The sequence below is a fragment of the Rhipicephalus microplus genome, chromosome 3 (genome assembly GCF_043290135.1).
Source record: "Rhipicephalus microplus isolate Deutch F79 chromosome 3, USDA_Rmic, whole genome shotgun sequence".
Taxonomy (NCBI): Eukaryota; Metazoa; Arthropoda; class Arachnida; order Ixodida; family Ixodidae; genus Rhipicephalus; species Rhipicephalus microplus.
The window spans coordinates 142,506,402-142,522,297 of record NC_134702.1 but is presented as its reverse complement, the minus strand read 5'-3'; positions in this window follow the sequence as shown (position 1 = coordinate 142,522,297).

The window sequence follows — 15,896 nt, the reverse complement described above, 5'->3', positions numbered from 1 at the left end:
GGTGGCGTTGTGAAACAACTCATCCAACCTAGTGACAGCGCTGGTAGGCCTATCATCATTGCGCTATGACAATATAGTGGCTGCTTTGGTAGCGGGGGTTTGCGGGGCGCACCCACAGGTTTATGTGTGTTTATTCGTTGCTATTGCGGGGTGGTATTCGGGCACATGGTACCCTAACGTTAGTATAAGTATTTCCGCTATGCGGCCAGGTGACCGAGAGGCCTCAACGAGCAAAAAAGACGCAAAGCAAAGAAGCTTACATTGTTCATTGGCAATCGTGAATGCAGCAGTATACATGCAAACTAGGAACACTGTCTCCCACAGAGTTGAACAATACATGAAAAAAAACAGTGATAGCCGTCTGTTTAACAAAATTACACGCTGAAATTGTGAAAATTTCTCTTGGCTCGTTCAGTCAGACAACGATGTTTACACTGGACACTCCTTGCACAGTACTTGGTACTGTGCTGCCCACTGTCTTTCTCACCACACATGCTCTCAAAAAGTGTAGTGTCAGTACGATTAGCCTGAGACGCAATATGATGTTTGACAACGCATTGGCGAGCAGCACATCGCGTTCAATAAAAAGAAATAAAACATATTTTCATCCGGAATCGGCCTCCTACATGACAACATGCATCCTTGCACCACAATCAGAACCAAAGGGAAGATCAAATATTTTGGCAGGCAACACTAATTGCTCGCCCTACTGTCCTGTGCCAGCACCGTGTGACTATTCCATCTTCTTTCACATGAAACATTGGCTCGGGGTACGATTTGATGACAGTGAGAAATTCAAGATCACCGTTCGCAACAGGTTCAATTATCAAGCGGTGATCTTTTATTTAGATTGACTTAAGAAACTACTGCGATGGTACGAGAAGCACTAAAGAGTTAGCAGTGATTCTGTAGAAAAGTGAAGTAGGTTTTTTTTCAAACTTAGCCCAATAATAAAAAACCTTTGCTAATGAATATTTACTTGCTTGGAACCAAACGGCCCATACTTTTTGCATGACCTTCAAAGTTTTTATGCTTCGCATTGACAAACGAATAAATAAGTTTTCTTTGTGTCCATGGTGCATAGTCATGAAAGACACTGCTCAAACGATGGACAATGCAAGAAGATGAATTCACATTTTTATTTTTCACTACTTCCTGTCTGTCTCACTTTTAACATTGGTATCATACAAAACTAGTCCTTTTGGCTACATATTCCACAGCAATATTGATACACAACAGCCACTAAAGGCGGCTGCATGAAAGAGGAAGACGAAGTGAGTTTTTGATTGATACTGGACTGGTGCCATCTTGTTTGTCCGGTTCTGTGCGGGTTGAATAGATTAATAACGAAGTTACCCGTAACATTATTGGTGGAGGTGGATGACCCCCGTACCTTGGTGGAGACGCGCAGCGGTCGCAACATCGGCGACCCTTCAACTGCTTCGACGGCTGGTACTTCCTCCACGCCACCCTCATCAGTCCAAGCCATCACCTACGTCACGCTCCCGCACCTCCGCGATCCCGGCACTTTCTCCGGTGTCGGTACTATCAATCTTGACAATTGACTGATTCGGTACGAGCGCGTCAGTGCTAGTCACCACTGGGATCTCACGCTCATGCTTGCCAACGTGCTTTTCTACCTGGACGGCACTCCCCAAACATGGTTTGAAAGCCACAAAGCCGACATAATGAGCTGGGATCTTTTCAAAGAAAAGATCCGCGACCTGTCTGGCGATTTATCTGGTCGTCAGCTCACTGCGACGAAGGCTCTTGCCACATGGGCCCAGTCTTCTACCAAATCATATGTCTCCTACATTCTTGACGTCTTGGCCCTTTGTTCCAAGGCAGACCAGTGCATGTCGGAAGACGAAAAGGTTACCACGTCTTGAAAGGCATTGCCGACGATGCTTTCAACTTGCTGGTTTTTAACAACGTCTCGAGCATCGACCTCGTCCTTAAAGAATGCCGATGCTCGAACAACCTAAAGCCCGCCACGTAGCCCAAAGCATCGAGCGACTTACGAACACAGCGGCTACTTCTTCGTGTGACGAAGCCTTCCACCAGGCCCCTCATGTGACAACCTTACACGCATCATTCGTCGAGAGGTCAAGGCAGCACAACCAGTAGCCACGCTATTCCTGACGCCTGCACCATCGCCGACACGATCTCTTTGATACAAGCCGTCGTTCATCAAGAGCTATGGAATGTCGGCCTACACCCTTTTCATGCCGTATACTCTGGTGAGCCTTCTTATCGTCCCCCTTCTGCTCCTCGTGTCTAACGCAATGCGTCCGAACGGCGTACTCTTGATGACAGGGCCATATGTTTTTACTGTCAACGCGTTGGTCATATCGCTCGTCACTGCCGCAACCGCTGGGCTCCAACGTCACATTATGCACCTCAGCCTCACGCCACTTCTGTCCGCCAGTCGTCCCCATCACTTTCTCTATCAATGCCAACCACAGTTTCTACTCGTGTAGCACTTCTGAGCAGACCTCGCTACGACCGGTCACCGTGCCCTGCTCGTCGTCAGTCCCTGATGCCCCCACAACGCCGTGCTGCCTCCCCGACCTAGTCGCAGCTCCCCCGACCGGAAAACTAGGCCGCGCAGTTTCTGAAAGTAGAGCTGCCTTGAGGACCTTCATAAGAATTCCTCGCTTAACGTTAACGACGAACCGGAACCTCTTAGGCGTTACTGTCGACAATGTTCGGGTCAACTCACTGATAGATACTGGCGCGCATGTGTCCATTATGAGTGCTAACCTTCGCCGCCTACTTAAAAAGTTGTTAAGCCCGCCCTCAACCGAGCTGTACTTGTCGCAGATGGAGGAACTGCCGCAATTCTTGGCATGTGTTCTGCGCGAATTTCTATTGGGGAAAGAAACGCTGTCGTTCTTTTCACCATTATCGAACATTACCCTTATGAACTCATTCTTGGTATGGATTTTCTAGCCACGCACTCTACCCTCATAGAATGTTCGGCTGGCTCTCACCATCTCGATTTACTTCTCTTTTCCGAACCGACCGGCCCACCACAAACCAGGCTCTGCTGCACTGATTTCACGCGCCTCCCACCTAACTCTGTCACACATGTCGACTTATGCTCCACGCCGCCAGTACCTGACGGTGATTACATGGTGGCCCTGATTCCTGCCGGGATGCTTTCGCATGGGGTTGCTGTGCTGCATATGGTTCTGGCCATTACGAGAAACCACACCTTCCTTCCGCTGGTCAACTTCTCACTCACCACCCAAGTGCTACCACAGGGTATCTCCCTGGCTAAAATTACCTCTCTCCAAGACGACCATTTCGAGCCCTTCAGAGAGGACGATTGCTGCAGCTCAGTCAGGGCTTCCACTTCATCAAGTTCTTGGGGCGTCGACAACGAGCGAACGGTGTCATTGGACCTCACTTCTAAGCAAGCTGCAGCGCTTTGCCACGTTCTTGGGGGATATTGTAGCATTTTCGACTTTGCCAGCAGCTCTTTTAGCCAAACAGCCATTGTCACACACCGCATCAATACTGTCCATGCGACTCCCATTTACCGACGCCCTTACCGTGTTTCTGCATCGGAGCGTGCAATACTAAAACAGAAGTCGGGAAAATGTTTGCGAAAAACAATATCGAGCCTTCATCCAGCCCGTTGGCTTCTCCAGTCGTCCGTGTTAAAAAGAAGAATGGAACATGGCGGTTTTGGGTCGATTACCGTCACCTCAACAAAATTAGAAAAAAAGACGTTTATCCTTTGCCACGCATCGACGACGCGCTCGACTGCCTGTACAGTGCTACTTATTTTTCAACTATTGGCCTTCGGTCAGGCTACTGGCAGATAGCCGTCGACAAGATGGACCACGAGAAGACCGCATTCGTCACTCTTGATGATCTTTGTAAGTTTAAGGTGATGCCCTTTGGTCTCTGCAATGCGCCAGCCACATTTGAAAGAATGATGGACTTATTGCTTCAAGGGTGGAAATGGTCCACCTGCTTGTGTTACCTTGACGATATTATTGTCTTTTCGCCAACATTCGACTCACATCTCGATCGTTTATAAGCTATTATGGACGTTTTCCGTCGAGCCGGATTCCAGCTTAACGGCTCCAAGTGTCACTTCGCTCGTAGTCAAATTACCGTACTCGGTGACCTTGTCGATGCCCAATGTGTGCGTCCAGACTCAGAGAAAATTCTCGCAGTCGCAAACTTTCCTGTTCCGAGGACCACAAAGGATATCCGCAGTTTTGTGAGTGATGCTCCTACTCCAGACGCTTTGTTAAAGAATTTGCGATCATTGCATGCCCCCTCACAGACCTCTTGAAGAAAGACGCGTCGTTTATCTGGGGCCATGACCAAGTGTCATCGTTTTCCCAACGTACGACCCTGATTACAACGCCACCAACTCTGGCTCATTTTGATTCATCAGCCCCAACCAAGGTTCACACGGAATGCAGTGGACACGGCATAGGAGATGTGCTATTGCAGCCCAAACGGGGACACGACAGTGTAATAGCCTACGCAAGTTGACTGCTATCTCCAGCAGAGCGCAACTATTCCATCAAGGAGCGCGAGTGCCTCACCCTTGTATGGGCAGTCGCCAAGTTTCGTCCATACCTGTACGGGCGCTCATTCCGTGTTGTCACGGATCATCACGCGCTCGCCGGCTAGCCTCCCTGGAGGACCCCACAGGACGTCTCGCTCGTTGGGCTCTACGCCTTCCAGAATGCACGTTCTCTGTAATGCATAAAACAGGGTGATTACATCAGGACGCGGATCGTTTATCCCGCTACCCTGTGAACGAAGCAAACGATACTGAGGCTATCGCGGACGTTCTTTCCGCGTCGCAGCTACTGAACATTGGCGAAAAGCAACGGCGGGATGCTTCTTTACAAACCATCATTGACCAACTGCAGTCAACGCCTCACGACCTGTGCTTACGAATGTTTTTGGTGAAAGAGGGGATCCTATACCGCCGTAACCTTGATTACTTCGGATCTGACTTACTTCATGTCATCACAGCGCACCTGCGTTCCACTGTCCTGCACCAACTTCATGGCACTCCCATGGCATGCCATTTGGGCGTTTCTCGCACATATGATTGGGTATGACGTCGATTTTTTTGGCCTGGACTTGCCCGCTCTGTTCAACGCTATGCCGCCACTTGTGAGCCCTGCAAGCGTCACAAAACGCTGTCTGCCCTCCCATCCGGCTACCTTCAACCGATCGACGTTGCTACTGAACCTTTCTTTCGAGTTGGTTTCAACCTGTTGGGCCCTTTTACACTCTCCACAGCCGGAAATAAATAGATTGCTATTGCCACAGACTACGCTACGCGGCACGCAATCACACAAGCACTGCCGTCTAGTTGCTCTACTGACGTTGTGGACTTTCTGCTGTACGACATAATATTAGTGCACGGTGCTCCCCGCCAACTTCTCACCGATCATGGCCGCACGTTCTTATCAGCCGTCGTTCACGAAATCCAGCGCTCGTGTGGTCCTCGTTGCTTTCCTTGCCTCACCTTTCGTTTCACGTTTCTTCTAGCACCTTCGTGCTCGCGCTGCAGCCCTTATTACCATGAAATCCGGAGGTTTTGCCATACCAAGCACAAATTTACTATTTCGTACCATCCTCAGTCAGATGGCTTCACGGAGCACGTCAACAGTACCCTAACCGATATGCTTGCCAAATACGATATGCTTGCCAAATGCCACCAGAATTGGGACATTCATTTGCCGTATGTGACGCTCGCCTACAACTCATCCCGTCACAACACTGCCGGCTATTTGCTCTTCTATCTCCTATACAGCCAGCACCCAACTTTACCCGTAGAGATTTTGCTACCCGCGGCCACTGAATATGCCGTGGAAGCCATCGCCCGCGCTGACCACGCACGCCAAGTCGCCCGTAACCGTCTACAGGCCTCACAGGCACACCTACGACAGCTCTACGATTCTCACCATAGAGACTTGCACTTTCCCCGGGTTCTCTCGTGCTCCTCTGGTCACCCACTCGGCGTGTGGAACTGTCTGAGAAACTGTTGTCACCCTACACTGGACCATTCCGTATCGTTCGCCAAGTGACAAACGTAACGTACGAGATTGTCCCAACCGATCCAACAAAGTCATCGCGAGCTCCGAACGACATCGTTCACGTGACTCGGCTAAAGCTCTATTACCCCCGTTCGAAATAATATGCGTAGATATAGCACCGGGACGGTGCTTCTACCACAGAGGGTTACGATACATAACAGTCGCTAAACGCGCCTGCATGAAAGAGGAAGATGAAGTGAGTTTTTGATTGATGCTGGACGGGCGCCATCTTGCTCGTCGAGTTCTGTGTGCTGTAAATAGATTATTAACGTAGTCAGTCGTAACAATATCAAGGAAATAGCTGTTAGTAGACATTCGAAATATTGCCCCGCCGCGGTGGTTTAGTGGCTAGGGTACTCGGCTGCTGACCCGCAGGTCGCGGGTTTAAATCCCGGCTGCGGCGGCTGCATTTCTGATGGAGGCTGAAATGTTGTAGGCCCGTGTGCTAAGATTTGGGTGCACCGTAATGAACCCCAGGTGTTCAAATTTTCCGGAGCCCTACACTAAGGCGTCTCTCATAATCATATGGCGGTTTTGGGACGTTAAACCCCACATATCAATCAATCAACATTCGAATTATCAAGTACAAACACTGGCCAACTTGGATTCTATCTACTAAGTGCACTCAGTCATCGTCCTTTTTAAAAATTAACAAACCTTTAAAAATGCCTTGTCATGCATTGGGTATTTTACATAGAACAAATAATACTACAATAAAAGGTAGTTATTTGTGCTCTGTTTAGTGAAAGTACACAGCCCTGTGTTTTTCTATTGGGGGAAATCTCTCAATAATTTGAACACATTGGCATCCACAAAAGCTAATTCAAACTGGGAGCCCCTTGTTTTGTTGCTCGCACAAATCTGTCCAGATGATCACAACATCTTGCAAAAACAAACCAAACTAGAGGAGGAAAACAACTGCACAGCAGCATTTCTCCGCAGATGAGATTTCGGATGCTGAACTGGAGCGCTTGCACAAGCTAGGAATGATGGTAATTTAGTCATAGTGGAATAAATGTAAGTGAATGCAAATCAGGACTGATAGTTGGGCAAGTTGGTGATGCATTATGGGCAGTAACAGCGCGCAAACTCACGGGACGAAGAAAAAAAAACTTGTTTCGAAGTACAACTATTAACATACGTTTAAACACTAACTCTAACTGACTGCGTGCATGTCGGTGCTTGTTTTTGGCGTATCATCAGCCTAATTACACCGACTGCAGGACAAAGGTCTCTCCAAGGATCAGCCTTGGTCCTGTGCTTTCTGCTTCCACGTTGTACATACAAACTCTTTAATATCATTGGCTCACCCAACCTTATGTCTTCACTTCGTGCATTTTCCTTCTGTGTGAATCCAGTCAGTTACCCTTAACGACCAGCGGTTATTCTGCCTGCGTACTACGTGCCCAGTCCAGGTCCATTTGTTCTTCTTGATTTGAACTACGATACCCTCAACACCAATTTGTTCCCTGACCCACTCTGTTCTTTTCTTGCGTCTTAAGGTTACGCCTATCATTTTCCTGTCCATCGCTCACTGCATCGTCCTCAATTTAAGCTGAACCCTTTTCGTAAGCCTCCAGGTTTCTTCTCTGTAGGTAAGTACGGGCAAGACGCAGCTGTTATATGCTATCCTCTCTAGGGTTAGTGACAGATTATCATTGATGATTTGAGAATGCTTGCCACATGTGATACACCCATTCCTATTTTTCCCTATTCTTCCAGGTATTTTACTCTCATGGTTCGGCTGCATGATTTCTACCTTTGCAAGAAATGTCTTCCTTAATGAAGGCACGAGTTCTTGCACAGTTGTTTTTTGAACTTTGATAGTGTCACTCCCAACATGCACGCGGTACCATCTACTGTTTCAACACTGCTATAGCTGTAGCTACCACTGCCTTGCAACAGTCTTTACATTCACAGTAATCTATACGCAATGTGAAAAAGAAGTGCTGCCAAATAAGCACTACTACAAGCCCATTTGTAACCAAGTTATATGTGATACTCTATGCAAAGTTTGACACATAGAGTGAACTACAGTATGTGCACCGCATGACATGAACTGTCTAAGAATTTTGAAGCCTGAAAATTTCCTGTAAACTGAGTAACTTATAAAGCAAGAAACAACAATGTGTGCACCCGATTTTGTAAAGCTTGAACATACCATACACTACCACTGCTTTTCAGTATAAGGCTTCCATTTGACCACCTGTCATATTGGTGGCGCATGGGGTTGTCACTATGGCAACTGTAGAGCTTCTTACGACTGGATGGGGGTAGCTTAGAAATCAATGGTCTCTCCTTAGTCTAGTTTTCTGAGACGAAAAAAACTGATTCATGAGCAGGGTAAGACATAAATAGTTGAACAAATTATGTTCAATAAATAAAGTGTCTTCAACCATACTTTGCGAGGATTTTGGCCCATGAGCTTGCTTTCAGTGATGACAGATTCTCCGCTGACTTGAGGTAGGTTCAGAGTGATGAGGCATGCAAGCGTTCACTCATATGAGCAGTTCCTTGGATGCTGCGTTTGGGTTGTAAGAAAAAAAAAAGGTCCTGGTTACTATGGTAGAAGCGTGAACGGATTGGTGATGTATGACTAAAAAAAGAGTATATGGGAACACTGCTTATAAGAAAGGTAGTGTCGACATAACATTGCTGGTTTTGTGAATTTTTCTTAAGGATGTCAATATAATGAATTTGTTTTAGAGACGTTCTTCAGAGGACAAAGCCAGGTAATTCCCTAACTGGATGGTTCATGCGAATGTAATATGCTTCACTGCAAACTTACGAAAAATGAACATGCGTATATGTACTAAAAGTTCACTTGGTTCTCTATGTATTGAATTTATGAGCATATATTGCAGCAGACTCATTTTCAGCAGAAACAGGCAGAAGCTATGCTGTGATCTGTGCTACAAATTTTAGCAGTAAAGACATTTTCAGCAAATGTGACAACGAAGTAAACAATCTCAAACATTCACAAGGTGTGTATCTCGTTAGCTGTACAAGTCGAAAAGCCCCATGACAAAAACTGTAGCGCATGCAAAAGAAAAGGGATATGATCAGAAGCGAAGCAGCGCATTTTCACTCACCGGCGAACACGCCCACATTGTGCAAGATTATTCCGTCTTCGTGGGTAGTCTCCGAGCGATTTGGGGGTGCGCAGCCGGACGTCGGTGAAGCACAGCAGTTGACATGGTTTGCAGCCTTTAGACACGTTCGCTTCGCCGTAGCGGCCCGTATAGTCTGAAACACAAGCTTGCATTGATATATCAAAGCTGAATTCGAACGGAGCTTTGCAATGCTGATTGACAAAAAATACCATGGCTAACCGCGGACAATTTGAATAAATTAACCGACAGAAACGCAATCGATGCCAATTGGTTGCTGTTTTTCGAGCTTCAGGCTAATCTGAATACTTGAACTAAAACAATCAACCCGCGTGTACTATTAATAAAGGTAAAACAAAAAATATTTTCTTCATTTTTTTATAAAAAACGTTGTATTAACTAATTTTTTAACGTTTTTTTACATCCTGAAATGAAAATTTCAACCGCGTTGAGCGCCCCTAACAGGGAAAATGCACACTAAGTTATCCGACCGCTAAAAGAGGAGTAAGTAGTTCCACTAAACACGCAAATGACGAAACTCGCTGTGGTAGATTTTTTTTGCCCTCTGCAGCCATCGCGGGAACTGAGTGCAGCTGCAACGCTTCCACGGTGGTGTTTCAGCTGGGGGTCGCTGGGCTTCTACTCCTGACACCGTGTGTCGAGAAGAAGATACAAGAAAACCAGAACAAAACCGGTTTATCGATGCAGCGTTGTGTCTATTATAATTATTGCCGGCCTCACAATTATTAGACTAGCTACAAAAGTGCGATGCATACGTGATCTCATAAATGCTTTAGCTGTAAAACAGTACTCATTCTTGAGCAACTGATGTGTAAGGATCCTTTGTATGGCTGATTGGCAGTTTTATAGTCCCCCCTTTTTCTTAAACATTGCCGGGGAAAAAGCTCGAGCCAGGAGTTTCTCAAGAAGGCTTTAGGTTGGCAAGTGTGCAAAAGATAGAATTCATAGGACACCATTTTTTCACGTGAAAGCAGTTTACACCCTTGTTCCCCGAGGCTCTTGTGAGGAATGTATGTCACAGAAATGACGTCGAAAAAATATACGTCAGAACAAGAAAAAAAGTTTCGTCTGCGAAAGTCAGACGTATGACCTCCCTATCAATGACGAGAGATGCCGGGTACATTATGCATTGCGCCGCGGTCGCATATTCTGTTGGCTTTACAAATGTGCCTTCTCTACTACTGTGCTCTCATAGTGTTTTCGCGAAGGTGAAGTAATGCTTCATGACTGTAACATTTCCGATTAGTTACTGTTGCTGTTGGCATCGTTACGCAAATATTATAAAATGTATGCGGCTCGTTAGCGTATGTGTGTGCGTGGATTTGTGCATATATTTTGTGCCACTTCATGACATCTAGCTCAATAAGAAATTTAAACACGCTCGCTTTATATCCGCACATAACATCACTTTGCAAGGTACGTGAGATCTCCGAAATTTTCCTTTATTTGTGTCTGGCCTCCAGTTTTCAACAGTGACATGAAAGTACACGCTGTCTACAATTGCTTCATATGCAATGGTGTTTCACGTGAGGTATGCAGTCATGTGAATTCATTTGCTCGTTTTTTTTCAGTTCAAGAAACGAAGTCATTGACTCATGAAAGTGGTCTATGGCTCGTTCAGCATCAATATCAGCATGACGTATAGTCACTGAGGACCTCCAGACAATGTTCAGAGCCAACGCCACTGTAATGTCACAGGAAAAGCGATAATAATTTACAATAAATAATTACCGTATGTACTGGGAATCGAACGAGAGGTCTTTTTTTATTGTTCATTCCTGCACTCCTGAAAGACATGCTCAACAGTTTCTCCTTTACGACATAAAAAGCAGTTATCATCCCACGGAACGAGCATCCCTTTCTGGGACAACCTCGTCTTAAGGGGCAAGACACTAGCATGAAGCTCAAAGAAGAAAGTTGTAAACTCAGAGGCATAGGCATGGTCTTAACGCGTTTCAGCACTTTCCCCCATGTGCCACCACAATATTGAGAGTGGTTAAAGGGCAAGACACACTTTTCAATAAACATTTATTGACTGTTTTCCGTTAATTATTTTATAAGAATATGTGTGATGTTCTCCCAAGCCATGTTGTGGAAACTGCCTTTGAAAAGCGGTACATGAGTGTAAGGTGTATATTGCGTGGCAGAAGTGTAATATAGATACAGGCATGAAACATCACGAGAAAAGACGCCTAGTCATAGCGCCCGTCAAGTAGTTGGCAACGGCACAACTGAAGATGCACCGGTACGTCCGACGAATAGTACAGTCAGAGCGAATCAAAGCGACTGAGGTAGGCGCAATTTCAGCATTTCGGCAGCATCGTGGCTGGTGCTTCCATCAAAGCCATCGGACACAATCTCCTCAAAGGTCACGCCTTATAAAGTTTCGGAACCAGCTTCCGCCAAGGCCATGTCTGCAGTAGAAAATACTGTAAACAGGGTGCCAGAAACGACTCCAGCCTACGATGATGCCCAACGTTTAATTATGCTTGTTAACGTTGTCAAATCTCGCATAGCCGGTCGTCAAAAACCAGCAGCATTAGGCGTGCAACAGCTCTTGGAGGCTCTCTTTCCAGTTCTCGACAGTCTTCACTAAATGCAACATGGAACACCCGTCGCAAGCCCGGCCCCATGTGCTGCAATGGAACGCCAGGTCTCGACAACCGCGCCATCCTAATCTTGTTCTGAGGCTCCTTGCAATGAAGAATCCGCCGGGTGTTATAGCTCTCCAAGAAACCAATGTGAGAAATGACGAACTCAGGCTTCCGGGTTACGTAGGCGTTCACAGCAATACCCGATGCACGGCGATGGCTTGTCGATATTTTCAATGTACTGATATCACGCATCCACGAAATGCTTCAAAAGCGTCATGGTACATACGATCTGCTGTTCATTTCACAGTGATTGTTGGAAGTGACCTGTGCGACGCCGACTTTGAATGTGTAGTAGTTGCTATTAATCTCACGAACACAACTACGACTGTGGCAAGCATAAATTTTGCTGAAGTGCTTGTGGCACTCCAGCAAAATATGCTTATTAGTGACTGTGGCAAGCATACATCACATTGATGGAGTGCCTGCTATCTAAGTGTGGCCCGTCATTTCTGTTGTGTGGAGATTTTAATAATGCCTGTCATCCTCGTTGGTGCTGTTGCCCACAAGACAATTGTGGAGTGGAAATCATTGAGCTCATTGTTAAACACGATATGCAGACCCTTAATGATGGCTCCTCCACATTTGTCGGCAGAGGAAAGGAACAATCCACAATTGATTTTGCCATATCAACGAGAGACGTGCGTCCTACTTGGTCAAGCGAAGCTGACCTATGGGGTTCAGATGATCTGCCCATTTGGCTGGTTTCAGAGAATCCTCCTAGCAGCCAAAGTGCTGCCTACTCAGTGACGAATTGGGGCAAGTTCCTTGAGCTGATAGCAGGGGTGCCATCACACGATCACTCATTCAAACTAGTTAGTGAATGTCTACAGCAAGCTACAGTACGACGACTGCGAAACATAGATAAGGCAATCCCTGACCTAAAACTCTTGACACAACGTGCTTGTCGCCGCGTGCTTACAGGAGGGCACAACGTTCCAAAATAAGCTCTGATTGGACGCTTCATAACCACTTACATGTGGCCATTAGGCGGCACACAAAAAAACTTTGTCGAAGAAGTTGGGCCGCATCATGCAGCTCGTTGCATATGGCGAGTGCTTTTGGGAGTGTATGGCGCATATTGAAGGCTCTCCGAGCACCTGAGGTCTGCAAGAACCCAACTACTGCGTTGTGCATCATGACTGGACGGTCCACAAAAAATCTTGCGGAAGATTTTGCCAATATTTTCAACTGCCTTATGTCAAGAGACAACGCCAGTCATTGTTCCGTAACAATTTTATATGGACCTCCATGCGAGATGCGTGAGGCAGAATTTACCCTGGCCGAGCTGCGTCATGCGCTCAGCCTCTGTTATTGTCGCACTGCCCCAGGCGAAGATGGTGTTACATACCAAGCCTTGCGAAACATTGATGAGGTCTTTCATCAATATATCCCAGACGAATACAACAAAGTGTGGCAAACCAGTATAATTCCTGCTGAATGAAAATCGTCTGTGGTGAAGCCAATTTGAAGGCCTGGTCACCAGACACAACACCTGAAATCATAACGGCCAATATTATTGACTTCTAATGTTATGAAGCCGATGGAACGTATGGTGCTGTTTCGTCTGAACGCGAGATTACCGGAGCGCGCTTTATTCCATGATATCATGAGTGGATTTTGTCACTACCATTCAGCCCTCGATAGCATAGCAGATCTTGTATTATTGCTTGAATCTGCTCGAGCAAACAGACATTCTTGACATACAGCAAGCGTTCGACTCGGTACAACATAAGGGGATTTGTTTATGCACTCATGGATGGAGAAATTTCAAGTCATCTGTTACACTTTCTCCGTGATTTTCTATGTGAGCGCAGAATTACCGTGCGCATTACAGAAGTACAGATTGAACCTCGAGTTGTTGAATGTGGCGTCTCGAAAGGCAGCGTCTTGTCACCGCCTCTTATTAACAGCGTACTTGCTGGACTTCCAGGCTGATTACCGTAAAAATGTGACTTTCCTATAGGCATTACAATTTATTCTGATGACATCGCACTCTGGGTCAGTGGTCCGTCACACCATGGTTCACATCTTCGTGGTGTATTGCAGCGAACTCTGAATGCAATTTCAGAATACTTGGTGGAAGTTGTCCTGCAGGTTTCCCCTGCGAAGTCAGCTGCGATCGCGTATCATCCAGGGCAACGCACTTGCAGAAGCCTTAGCCGGCTTTACATTGGAGGCACACCGATACAGTGGGCACACCAACATTGCTACCTGGGTGTAATCGTCGATGATCACCTGTCTTGGCATCCTGCTGTTAAAACTGCGAGGCGAAAATCATTGTCTCTGTTTATGTATGTAGCCGCCTTGACTGCTATGGGTGATGGCATTGATCAGAAGATAGCACTACAGGTTTCCCAATCAGCTGTACTCTGTTATGTGATGTATTCCTTGCCAGTCTTGAATGTACCACCTGGTTTAATGTTTTAGCTGGAACGGGATTATCGTGTTGTCCCCCAAGTACTGTTTGGTTTACCTCGTGAACCACATTTTTTCCACTACTGACTGAAGCACACCAGTTGCCGCTGAGGCTGTAAGCTGACCAGAGAGTGCTATATCACATTGAGCATATGAACCAAGCCCCAGGTGGCAAGACACTCCTTAACAGGTTGTTACAGCACCCACTTTTTCAGATGGGTAAAATGGCGGCCTTGTTCAATGACATTACTGGCAAATCTGGGAAAACCATTGAGTTGCTAAGCGAGAGAGCGAGAAGAAAAGGAAGGAAAGGCAGGGAGGTTAATTAGAAGTTGAAGCATCCAGTTTGCTACCTTGCAGAAGGGAAAGAAGAATGAGGAGTAAAGATGGAAAATAAAGCGGAAAGCGAAATAAACGTGTGAAAGAGAAAAGAAAAAAATGCCGCCATATCAACGAAGTGAATGATGATGAGTGGGCGAAGCTCCGGAGGTAAACCTGGTAAACCATGAATCCTCCGTACATTTTGCCCACTCGATTTTATTGCAACGCTACCCCTAGCGTACGTCGCCGCACTATATCGAACGATGACACGCGCCATATGTGGCATCATTCCTATTTTATAACACCTCGTATCTTTTATAATCAACTACACGTACCGCCGTCTAGTTTATAACATATTGCATCTTTTGGACGGACGGACGGACGGACGGACGGACGGATGGACAGATGGATGGATGGACGGATGGACGGATGGATGGATGGACGGATGGACGGATGGACGGATGGATGGATGGACGGACGGATGGATGGATGGACGGACGGATGGATGGATGGACGAATGGATGGATGGACGGATGGATGGACGGACGGACGGACGGACGGACGGATGGATGGATGGATGGATGGATGGACGGACGGATGGACGGATGGATATGGCTGTACCCTTTAGATCGGGTGGTGGCTAGCGTAATACTTAGAACTGAACGAGAGGTGGCTACATACAGGGGACGCACAGCCCACGCCTTAAGGAGCTTCGCTCCTAAAAGTAAGCTGGGGTGCTATAGTCTATTCAATAGGCCACTACCACGCAAAAATTCAATAAAGAATTCACTGATTTTTTTGTGCACAGACATATTATGTCGCCTTTGAAGTTGCTATCGACAGAGCACAGCCCATGTGCCTTCCCTACCCATCTGACGATTCCAGGAATACGCAAAAAGTATGACCAACCTGTTTCGGAACTATACCAATTAGCCCATTCACACCTATTTGAAAACTTCGAATGCTATGCAAAAGTACTTACAGACACTTCTGTACGCAGCGATAGCCTGAGCGCTTCTGCAGCTTTCTTCGGCCCTTCAACCGATATCGCGTGGTTGTTTAAAATACTGCACTTCTCATCATCGGTGACGGCCAAGCTACCAGCGATTGATGTCGCCCTCAAGTACGTACAAGAAGGGTTGCCAGCATCGAAGGTTGTCATCCTCACCGACTCTCGGGATTTCTTAGCATATTCACCAGCAAGGAGACCGGCTGTCCTGGAAGCAGCATCACGGAATCCATCGACAATATTCTGTCACGTCGGGGATGCCTAGCTGCACATTGGGTACCTT